General features: G+C 52.3%; 1 non-coding gene and 5 pseudogenes across 1 annotated transcript; all 6 read right to left on the bottom strand.

The window, feature by feature from the left end:
• Positions 1-539: 539 nt before the first annotated feature.
• Positions 540-656, bottom strand: LOC137329262 (U2 spliceosomal RNA; annotated as a pseudogene).
• Positions 657-1,960: 1,304 nt separating this feature from the next.
• Positions 1,961-2,151, bottom strand: LOC137330638 (U2 spliceosomal RNA). The gene has a single exon (XR_010965070.1). It is a non-coding gene; the product is annotated as a U2 spliceosomal RNA (small nuclear RNA).
• A 1,009-nt stretch (positions 2,152-3,160) lies between these two features.
• On the bottom strand, positions 3,161-3,277 carry LOC137329881 (U2 spliceosomal RNA; annotated as a pseudogene).
• A 944-nt stretch (positions 3,278-4,221) lies between these two features.
• Positions 4,222-4,338, bottom strand: LOC137330043 (U2 spliceosomal RNA; annotated as a pseudogene).
• A 969-nt stretch (positions 4,339-5,307) lies between these two features.
• Positions 5,308-5,514, bottom strand: LOC137328513 (U2 spliceosomal RNA; annotated as a pseudogene).
• A 3,803-nt stretch (positions 5,515-9,317) lies between these two features.
• LOC137329261 (U2 spliceosomal RNA) lies at positions 9,318-9,434 on the bottom strand (annotated as a pseudogene).
• Between the last annotated feature and the right edge of the window lie 566 nt (positions 9,435-10,000).

Genomic DNA, 10,000 nt, shown 5'->3' with positions numbered 1-10,000 from the left:
CAGGTCCCTCAGGGACTTGAGGCAACTCTCCCCGGTGGTCTCGTGGTCAGGACCGGGCTTCGAATCCCGGTCGGGGGGGATGACATTCTGCTGCAGATTAATTGGCATGAAGGAAAGTCTCCCCTCCTGAGCGTAAAGCTCCACCCTCACCACCACCGCCGCCTTTTCCACCCCTTGACAAACAGACAGACAGACAGACAGACAGTCAGTCAGTCCAGTTCGGGAGCGCAGCTTTCATTTGGAAGCAGACCCTGCTTGTTTAAAGTCAACGACGCCAAGTTATTTTGCACTTTGAACTATATCGCTACGTGCGAGCGGCACTCAGCCTTGGAGAAGAAAAAAATACCACTGAGCTGAGAAAGTTCTTTTTAAAACGGTTTCCTTCCACAGCAGCTCTGAGTGTGAGAGAGAGAGAGAGAGAGAGAGAGAGAGATATCAGCTTTATTCTCAGTAATAATACACACACACACACACACACACACACACACACACACAGACACTGGGAAAGAGCTGATTTTCCTTTTGAATATCTCCCCACGGGGAGCTGCACCGTTCCCAGAAACACTGCAATACTGGGTCGATGCGTGGAGTGGACGGAGCAAGCCCCTATTCCATCTCCCAGTTCTAAAAATCAATTAAAAATAATAATAAATAATATGTGTGTGTGTGTGTGTGTGTGTGTCGGTGTCAGTATCAGTCAGTCAGTCAGTGTCTCTCTCTCTCTCTCTCTCTCTCACTCAGAGCTGCTGTGGAAGGAAACTTTTTTAAAAAGAACTTGCATATTGAAAGAAAGATGTGTCTCAAGCTGCCGGGCCCTGTCCATTGTCATGTCAATGGCAGGACTGCTTTCACCAGGAACCCGTTTTTCTGGGTCAGAGGTTCCAGGGGACCTGTTTTGTGCGGACTTCCCTGTGTCCGTCCCTCCCTGCCTGCCTTCCCCCCAGGACTTCCTTCTGAACAGCTTTGTCGTTTAAAATAATAATAAATAATATGTGTGTGTGTGTGTGTGTGTGTGTGTGTGTGTGTGTCGGTGTCAGTATCAGTCAGTGAGTCAGTGTCTCTCTCTCTCTCTCTCTCTCTCTCTCACTCAGAGCTGCTGTGGAAGGAAACTTTTTTAAAAAGAACTTGCATATTGAAAGAAAGATGTGTCTCAAGCTGCCGGGCCCTGTCCATTGTCATGTCAATGGCAGGACTGCTTTCACCAGGAACCCGGTTTTGTGGGTCAGAGGTTCCAGGGGACCTGTTTTGTGCGGACTTCCCTGTGTCCGTCCCTCCCTGCCTGCCTTCCCCCCAGGACTTCCTTCTGAACACCTTTGTCGTTTGAGCGAGGGCCAAAAGCCTGCCTGTGAAAGGGAAGGATCAGCCGGTCAGCCCCCTGTTGGTCGCTGCTGCCAGTGCAGCAGGCGTGCGTGTGTATTCGGCCTCGTGTCCAGGTCCCTCAGGGACTTGAGGCAACTCTCCCCGGTGGTCTCGTGGTCAGGACCGGGCTTCGAATCCCGGTCGGGGGGGGATGACTTTCTGCTGCAGATTAATTGGCACCTCTGAAAGAAAATCTCCCCTCCTGAGCGTAAAGCTCCACCCTCACCACCACCGCCGCCTTTTCCTCCCCTTGACAAACAGACAGACAGACAGTCAGTCAGTCAGTCCAGTTCGGGAGCGCAGCTTTCATTTGGAAGCAGACCCTGCTTGTTTCAAGTCAACGACGCCAAGTTATTTTGCACTTTGAATTATATCGCTCCGTGCGAGCGGCACTCAGCCTTGGAGAAGAAAAAAATACCACTGAGCTGAGAAAGGTCTTTTTAAAACGGTTTCCTTCCACAGCAGCTCTGAGTGTAAGAGAGAGAGAGAGAGAGAGAGATCAGCTTTATTCTCAGTAATAATACACACACACACACACACACACACACACACACAGAGACACTGGGAAAGAGCTGTTTTTCCTTTTGAATATCTCCCCACAGGGAGGTGCACCGTTCCCAGAGACACTGCAATACTGGGTCGATGCGTGGAGTGGACGGAGCAAGCCCCTAGTCCATCTCCCTGTTCCAAAAATCAATTTAATATATGGTCCCCAGATAGGGGACGTATCAGATATTAAACTGATAAGAACAGATACTACACTTGATCTTAGCCAAAAGGCCGAGAAGCGATACCGCGCTCGATGCGAATTGATCTCGGGTCCTGTTTGCCCTCCCTCTTTGTTCTCTGGCTGCCGGTGTTGAAAGCAGTCTCGAAGCACTGCCGTTCTCTCCCACTCTGGCCACATTTTTTGCCACCGTTTCTAATTGCAACAGTGGATGAGTTTAAAGAAGTTGCCGTTTTTTCCTTTCTTGCCAGGATTGCTTGACAGATTGGTAAATTTGCCAGTAGGCCACCATTGTCATGTTAATGGCAGGGCGGGGCAGGACTGCTTTCACCAGGAACCCGGTTTTCTGGGTCAGAGGTTCCAGGGGACCTGTTTTGTGCGGACTTCCCTGTGTCCGTCCCTCCCTGCCTGCCTTCCCCCCAGGACTTCCTTCTGAACACCTTTGTCGTTTCAGCGAGGGCCAAAAGCCTGCCTGTGAAAGGGAAGGATCAGCCGGTCAGCCCCCTGTTGGTCGCTGCTGCCAGTGCAGCAGGCGTGCGTGTGTATTCGGCCTCGTGTCCAGGTCCCTCAGGGACTTGAGGCAACTCTCCCCGGTGGTCTCGTGGTCAGGACCGGGCTTCGAATCCCGGTCGGGGGGGATGACTTTCTGCTGCAGATTAATTGGCACCTCTGAAAGAAAGTCTCCCCTCCTGAGCGTAAAGCTCCACCCTCACCACCACCGGCGCCTTTTCCACCCCTTGACAAACAGACAGACAGACAGACAGTCAGTCAGTCCAGTTCGGGAGCGCAGCTTTCATTTGGAAGCAGACCCTGCTTGTTTAAAGTCAACGACGCCAAGTTATTTTGCACTTTGAATTATATCGCTCCGTGCGAGCGGCACTCAGCCTTGGAGAAGAAAAAAATACCACTGAGCTGAGAAAGTTCTTTTTAAAACGGTTTCCTTCCACAGCAGCTCTGAGTGAGAGAGAGAGAGAGAGAGAGATATCAGCTTTATTCTCAGTAATAACACACACACACACACACACACAGAGACACTGGGAAAGAGCTGTTTTTCCTTTTGAATATCTCCCCACGGGGAGCTGCACCGTTCCCAGAAACACTGCAATACTGGGTCGATGCGTGGAGTGGACGGAGCAAGCCCCTAGTCCATCTCCCTGTTCTAAAAATCAATTAAAAATAAAAGTAAATAATATGTGTGTGTGTGTGTGTCGGTGTCAGTATCAGTCAGTGAGTCAGTGTCTCTCTCTCTCTCTCTCTCTCTCTCACTCAGAGCTGCTGTGGAAGGAAACTTTTTTAAAAAGAACTTGCTTATTGAAAGAAAGATGTGTCTCAAGCTGCCGGGCCCTGTCCATTCTCCTGTCAATGGCAGGACTGCTTTCACCAGGAACCCGGTTTTCTGGGTCAGAGGTTCCAGGGGACCTGTTTTGTGCGGACTTCCCTGTGTCCGTCCCTCCCTGCCTGCCTTCCCCCCAGCACTTCCTTCTGAACACCTTTGTCGTTTCAGCGAGGGCCAAAAGCCTGCCTGTGAAAGGGAAGGATCAGCCGGTCAGCCCCCTGTTGGTCGCTGCTGCCAGTGCAGCAGGCGTGCGTGTGTCCTCGGCCTCGTGTCCAGGTCCCTCAGGGACTTGAGGCAACTCTCCCCGGTGGTCTTGTGGTCAGGACCGGGCTTCGAATCCCGGTCGGGGGGGGATGACTTTCTGCTGCAGATTAATTGGCACCTCTGAAAGAAAGTCTCCCCTCCTGAGCGTAAAGCTCCACCCTCACCACCACCACCGCCTTTTCCTCCCCTTGACAAACAGACAGACAGACAGACAGACAGTCAGTCCAGTTCGGGAGCGCAGCTTTCATTTGGAAGCAGACCCTGCTTGTTTCAAGTCAACGACGCCAAGTTATTTTGCACTTTGAATTATATCGCTACGTGCGAGCGGCACTCAGCCTTGGAGAAGAAAAAAATACCACTGAGCTGAGAAAGTTCTTTTTAAAAAGGTTTCCTTCCACAGCAGCTCTGAGTGAGAGAGAGAGAGAGATATCAGCTTTATTCTCAGTAATAATACACACACACACACACACACACACACACACACACACAGAGACACTGGGAAAGAGCTGATTTTCCTTTTGAATATCTCCCCACGGGGAGCTGCACCGTTCCCAGAAACACTGCAATACTGGGTCGATGCGTGGAGTGGACGGAGCAAGCCCCTATTCCATCTCCCTGTTCTAAAATTCAATTAAAAATAAAAGTAAATAATATGTGTGTGTGTGTGTGTGTGTGTGTGTGTGTGTCGGTGTCAGTATCAGTCAGTGAGTCAGTGTCTCTCTCTCTCTCTCTCTCTCTCTCTCTCTCACTCAGAGCTGCTGTGGAAGGAAACTTTTTTAAAAAGAACTTGCATATTGAAAGAAAGATGTGTCTCAAGCTGCCGGGCCCTGTCCATTGTCATGTCAATGGCAGGACTGCTTTCACCAGGAACCCGGTTTTCTGGGTCAGAGGTTCCAGGGGACCTGTTTTGTGCGGACTTCCCTGTGTCCGTCCCTCCCTGCCTGCCTTCCCCCCAGGACTTCCTTCTGAACACCTTTGTCGTTTGAGCGAGGGCCAAAAGCCTGCCTGTGAAAGGGAAGGATCAGCCGGTCAGCCCCCTGTTGGTCGCTGCTGCCAGTGCAGCAGGCGTGCGTGTGTATTCGGCCTCGTGTCCAGGTCCCTCAGGGACTTGAGGCAACTCTCCCCGGTGGTCTTGTGGTCAGGACCGGGCTTCGAATCCCGGTCGGGGGGGATGGCTTTCTGCTGCAGATTAATTGGCACCTCTGAAAGAAAGTCTCCCCTCCTGAGCGTAAAGCTCCACCCTCACCACCACCGCCGCCTTTTCCACCCCTTGACAAACAGACAGACAGACAGACAGACAGACAGTCAGTCCAGTTCGGGAGCGCAGCTTTCATTTGGAAGCAGACCCTGCTTGTTTCAAGTCAACGACGCCAAGTTATTTTGCACTTTGAATTATATCGCTCCGTGCGAGCGGCACTCAGCCTTGGAGAAGAAAAAAATACCACTGAGCTGAGAAAGTTCTTTTTAAAACGGTTTCCTTCCACAGCAGCTCTGAGTTTAAGAGAGAGAGAGAGAGAGATATCAGCTTTATTCTCAGTAATAAAACACACACACACACACACACACACACACACAGAGACACTGGGAAAGAGCTGTTTTTCCTTTTGAATATCTCCCCACAGGGAGCTGCACCGTTCCCAGAGACACTGCAATACTGGGTCGATGCGTGGAGTGGACGGAGCAAGCCCCTAGTCCATCTCCCTGTTCCAAAAATCAATTTAATATATGGTCCCCAGATAGGGGACGTATCAGATATTAAACTGATAAGAACAGATTTTTTTTTTTTTTTTTTTCCTGACACTCTGGGGTGCCTTATTGCCTTACAGATTCATTCCAGATTCCTTGCAGTGACATTACATCAAGCCAAAGCTCTACAAGCCAAAGCTCTACACTCTGCCCGAGGGGATTTCTCCCTGACTGCATCCCCCCGGCATACAATGGCAGGAAGGCTCCAAATGGTTGCCTTCCCCCACTTGACCACTTGATCTTAGCCAAAAGGCCGAGAAGCGATACCGCGCTCGATGCGAATTGATCTCGGGTCCTGTTTGCCCTCCCTCTTTGTTCTCTGGCTGCCGGTGTTGAAAGCAGTCTCGAAGCACTGCCGTTCTCTCCCACTCTGGCCACATTTTTTGCCACCGTTTCTAATTGCAACAGTGGATGAGTTTAAAGAAGTTGCCGTTTTTTCCTTTCTTGCCAGGATTGCTTGACAGATTGGTAAATTTGCCAGTAGGCCACCAATCAGATGGGGGAGGGTTGTGTCTCAACGGACCTACGTCAGTCAGTCTCAGTCACTAACGAACTGCCGTGGAAGGAAACCTCTTTGAGTAAAACTAGTGACGTGACGTGTCTCACAGCGAGTGAGTGAGATTGCAACGGCCAATTGAGAAAGAGGTGAGGTGCTGACAATCAGCAGCTCGTGTTGAAACATTCATTCCACGGCAGGCAAGACCAATCAAAAAAAATACTGCAGATGCTGGCTCGGCTCGGCTGGCTGGCTGGCTGGCTGGCTGGAAATGGGAAATAAAAACACAAGGCGTGTTAAAGGCTGGTTAAACTGTCGAAAGAAACAAGGCGTTAATGTTTCAGAAGCGCCTATTGAAAGGTGTCTCTCAAGCTGCTCCCTGACTGGGCCCTGTCCATTGTCACGTTAATCCCAGGGCGGGGCGGGACTGCTTTGACCGGGAGACCTGTTTTCTGGGACGCAGGTGTGACATTCCAGGGAGGCACCTACTTTGTGCTGATTCGAAACGACCACGACAACGGCAACTTGCAGTTCTATATTACAACAACAACAACGCGCGTGTGGTAGTTGGGAGGGGCTGCGTTCGCGCTCTCCCCCCTGCATTGAAACTCAAAGTTCGATTTTCAATCCCATAGTCCACCAATCGGATGGGAGACGGTGTGTGTGTGTGTGTGTGTGTGTCAGTGTCAGTGTCAGTGTCAGTGTCAGTGTCAGTCAGTGTCTCTCTCTCTCTCTCTCTCTCTCTCACTCTTACTCAGAGCTGCTGTGGAAGGAAACCTTTTTAAAAAGAACTTGCATATTGAAAAAAAGATGTGTCTCAAGCTGCCGGGGCCCTGTCCATTGTCACGTTAATGGCAGGACGGGGCAGGACTGCTTTGACCAGGAGACCTGTTTTCTGGGACGCAGGTGTGAGATTCCAGGGGACCTGCTTTGTGCTGATTTCCCTGCCTCCCTCCCTCCCCCCCAGGACTTCCTTCTGAACACCTTTGTCGTTTGAGCGAGGGCCAAAAGCCTGCCTGTGAAAGGGAAGGATCAGCCGGTCAGCCCCCTGCTGGTCGCTGCTGCCAGTGCAGCAGGCGTGCGTGTGTCCTCGGCCTCGTGTCCAGGTCCCTCAGGGACTTGAGGCAGCTCTCCCCGGTGGTCTCGTGGTCAGGACCGGGCTTCGAATCCCAGTCGGGGGGGGATGACTTTCTGCTGCAGATTAATTGGCATGAAGGAAAGTCTCCCCTCCTGAGCGTAAAGCTCCACCCTCACCACCACCACCACCGCCTTTTCCTCCCCTTGACAAACGGACAGACAGACAGTCAGACAGTCAGTCCAGTTCGGGAGCGCAGCTTTCATTAAGCAATGGCGTTTGTGACAACTCATCGTCTGACAGGTTGATGATTTCCCCACACGCCTCCTGCCGAATAAAAGGCTCACCCTCCCGGACACTACCCCCAGAATCACCCCCCCCCCCCCCCGGGGTGAATATTAAGCCCGAGAACACCGACTGTAACCAACCGCAGTGAAAAGTTGAAGTGGCAACTCATTAACCAGATTTATTTTGGGCAACTCATTAACCAGATTTTTTGTTCATTTGGTTTATGAGTTGCCAAGTGTAAATCTGGTTAATGAGTTGCCACTTCAACTTTTCACTGCGGTTGGTTACAGTCGGTGTTCTCGGGCTTAATATTCGCCCCGGGGGGGGGGGGTGTATAGCGGGCGATGGCCGGTGTGGAGTGCGTTTTTTGGGGGTTGATTTTCACTTTGCCTCGCTGGTGGAATTTGTGGGAGGCAGGCAAGGGGATTGGTGTGGGCTGGTGGGCGGCAAGGGAGATGCTTGCTTCGGGGTGTTATCCTCACTTTGGTCCGCTGGTGAGAGTAGGCAGCGGCAGGCTGGCAGGCAGGCAAGTGTGATGTAGTGTGGGGTGCGGTGCAGTGCAGTGCAGTGCGGTGCTGCCCTGTCGTTTATGAAAGGTTGTAATGACACTGCTTTGCAGCTGACCATATCCACTGATTTGTGACGCCCGTATGGAGGCTGATATCTCAGGAGGGCCGAGGCCGATTTCCTCCGGGGACGGCTCGTCGCGTGCGGCAGGACGAGGCGCAGCGGACGGTACCGTGCGCTCGGAGGTGCGGCGCTGCCCGCCGGAGGTACAGCGAAAGGCTGCAAACCGCTTTCCGCCTGCTAACTCGGCGGCCGTCAGACCGACCGACTCCGCTTTACCACCGGAGCTAGAGTCGGGCAAGGGGCACCGAAGGGTACCGGAAGGATCGCGTTCGCACGACGGGAAGTCGACTAGCGGGCCGCCGAAAGCGAGCCGGGGGCCCCCGGTTTTTCTGTCCCACCTGGAGACTGATATCTCAGGAAGGCCGAGGCCGATTTCCTCCGGGGACGGCTCGTCGCGTGCGGCAGGACGAGGCGCAGCGGACGGTACCGAGCGCTCGGAGGTGCGGCGCTGCCCGCCGGAGGTACAGCGAAAGTCTGCGAACCGCTTTCCGCCTCCTCTCACCGCACGGCTCTCCTTTTCACCCACTGGCGGATTTTCACCCTCCGACTGCTCGCTACCGTCCGCTGCGCCTGGTCCGGGCCCTGTCCATTGTCATGTTAATGGCAGGGCGGGGCAGGACTGCTTTCACCAGGAACCCGGTTTTCTGGGTCAGAGGTTCCAGGGGACCTGTTTTGTGCGGACTTCCCTGTGTCCGTCCCTCCCTGCCTGCCTTCCCCCCAGGACTTCCTTCTGAACACCTTTGTCGTTTGAGCGAGGGCCAAAAGCCTGCCTGTGAAAGGGAAGGATCAGCCGGTCAGCCCCCTGTTGGTCGCTGCTGCCAGTGCAGCAGGCGTGCGTGTGTCCTCGGCCTCGTGTCCAGGTCCCTCAGGGACTTGAGGCAACTCTCCCCGGTGGTCTCGTGGTCAGGACCGGGCTTCGAATCCCGGTCGGGGGGGATGACATTCTGCTGCAGATTAATTGGCATGAAGGAAAGTCTCCCCTCCTGAGCGTAAAGCTCCACCCTCACCACCACCGCCGCCTTTTCCACCCCTTGACAAACAGACAGACAGACAGACAGACAGTCAGTCAGTCCAGTTCGGGAGCGCAGCTTTCATTTGGAAGCAGACCCTGCTTGTTTAAAGTCAACGACGCCAAGTTATTTTGCACTTTGAACTATATCGCTACGTGCGAGCGGCACTCAGCCTTGGAGAAGAAAAAAATACCACTGAGCTGAGAAAGTTCTTTTTAAAACGGTTTCCTTCCACAGCAGCTCTGAGTGTGAGAGAGAGAGAGAGAGAGAGAGAGAGAGATATCAGCTTTATTCTCAGTAATAATACACACACACACACACACACACACACACACACACACAGACACTGGGAAAGAGCTGATTTTCCTTTTGAATATCTCCCCACGGGGAGCTGCACCGTTCCCAGAAACACTGCAATACTGGGTCGATGCGTGGAGTGGACGGAGCAAGCCCCTATTCCATCTCCCAGTTCTAAAAATCAATTAAAAATAATAATAAATAATATGTGTGTGTGTGTGTGTGTGTGTGTCGGTGTCAGTATCAGTCAGTCAGTCAGTGTCTCTCTCTCTCTCTCTCTCTCTCACTCAGAGCTGCTGTGGAAGGAAACTTTTTTAAAAAGAACTTGCATATTGAAAGAAAGATGTGTCTCAAGCTGCCGGGCCCTGTCCATTGTCATGTCAATGGCAGGACTGCTTTCACCAGGAACCCGTTTTTCTGGGTCAGAGGTTCCAGGGGACCTGTTTTGTGCGGACTTCCCTGTGTCCGTCCCTCCCTGCCTGCCTTCCCCCCAGGACTTCCTTCTGAACAGCTTTGTCGTTTAAAATAATAATAAATAATATGTGTGTGTGTGTGTGTGTGTGTGTGTGTGTGTGTGTCGGTGTCAGTATCAGTCAGTGAGTCAGTGTCTCTCTCTCTCTCTCTCTCTCTCTCTCACTCAGAGCTGCTGTGGAAGGAAACTTTTTTAAAAAGAACTTGCATATTGAAAGAAAGATGTGTCTCAAGCTGCCGGGCCCTGTCCATTGTCATGTCAATGGCAGGACTGCTTTCACCAGGAACCCGGTTTTGTGGG

Source organism: Heptranchias perlo, chromosome 12 (assembly GCF_035084215.1).
Source record: "Heptranchias perlo isolate sHepPer1 chromosome 12, sHepPer1.hap1, whole genome shotgun sequence".
NCBI lineage: Eukaryota > Metazoa > Chordata > Chondrichthyes > Hexanchiformes > Hexanchidae > Heptranchias > Heptranchias perlo.
The sequence above is the reverse complement of the archived record's forward strand: the minus strand, read 5'-3'. Positions and strand labels throughout refer to the sequence as shown.